At 39.7% G+C, this 785-nt stretch overlaps 1 non-coding gene across 1 annotated transcript; it reads right to left on the reverse strand.

The window, feature by feature from the left end:
• Positions 1 to 200: 200 nt before the first annotated feature.
• On the reverse strand, positions 201 to 284 carry TRNAL-UAA (transfer RNA leucine (anticodon UAA)). The gene has a single exon. It is a non-coding gene; the product is annotated as a tRNA-Leu (tRNA).
• Between the last annotated feature and the right edge of the window lie 501 nt (positions 285 to 785).

Consider the following 785-nt stretch of genomic DNA (forward strand, 5'->3'; position numbering starts at 1 on the left):
ACCGTATGCGTGCAATATTTCCTTACGCCCGTCAAACTTGTTCGCATATTCAGATAATTTTCCACAAATAAAATTCTTCCCAAGGCTTGAAATTCTACATTCAGTCTTAAAGCAAGTACATCGATATTTTCTGCTGCCGGAGGGATTTAAAAAGGGAAAAAGAAAATTAATTCAGGAAAAAGCCGACCAAAAATAAATACTGTCAGGTGTGGGGTTCGAACCCACGCTCCCCTTAGGGAACCAGAACTTAAGTCTGGCGCCTTAGACCACTCGGCCAACCTGACCTTAAATACCTGGATTGTGACACTTATCATAGTCATGTATTTAATTTGCCAAAAACGAAATCATTTTCGGGATGACGAGGATAGAGATACAAAAGTTGGTACACGGCATACTATACGTACGTATTCATGCTGTATCCTCTTGCAATCGAATAGCCATTACATAACCTGTCTTAAGTTAAGCAATTCTTTTTCAATTATACCTTGTGACTGAGCTACATTTACCATAGTAAATCACACTCATCCGAGTCGACTCAGTCATGTTTCTTTTAAATTATTTAGCATGATTCGATTCCCTTAGTTGACTGTACTTGCCGATGTATTTTCTTTATACGAATGTGATAGATACGGGAATTAGCGTTAAGTATTGTTTTTAACTCAGTAATGTCTAAGGCCCCTGAAGCTCATTGGAAGTGATCGGAGCGCTGAGATGCGGAACGGAAGAGCTACGCGAAAGGTTCTAATCGTTGCCTTTTGATGAGCGTCGTCTAAAAATCCAAGCGT

The sequence above is a fragment of the Hetaerina americana genome, unplaced genomic scaffold (assembly GCF_022747635.1).
Source record: "Hetaerina americana unplaced genomic scaffold, ioHetAmer1.1.p SCAF_9, whole genome shotgun sequence".
Classification (NCBI taxonomy): domain Eukaryota; kingdom Metazoa; phylum Arthropoda; class Insecta; order Odonata; family Calopterygidae; genus Hetaerina; species Hetaerina americana.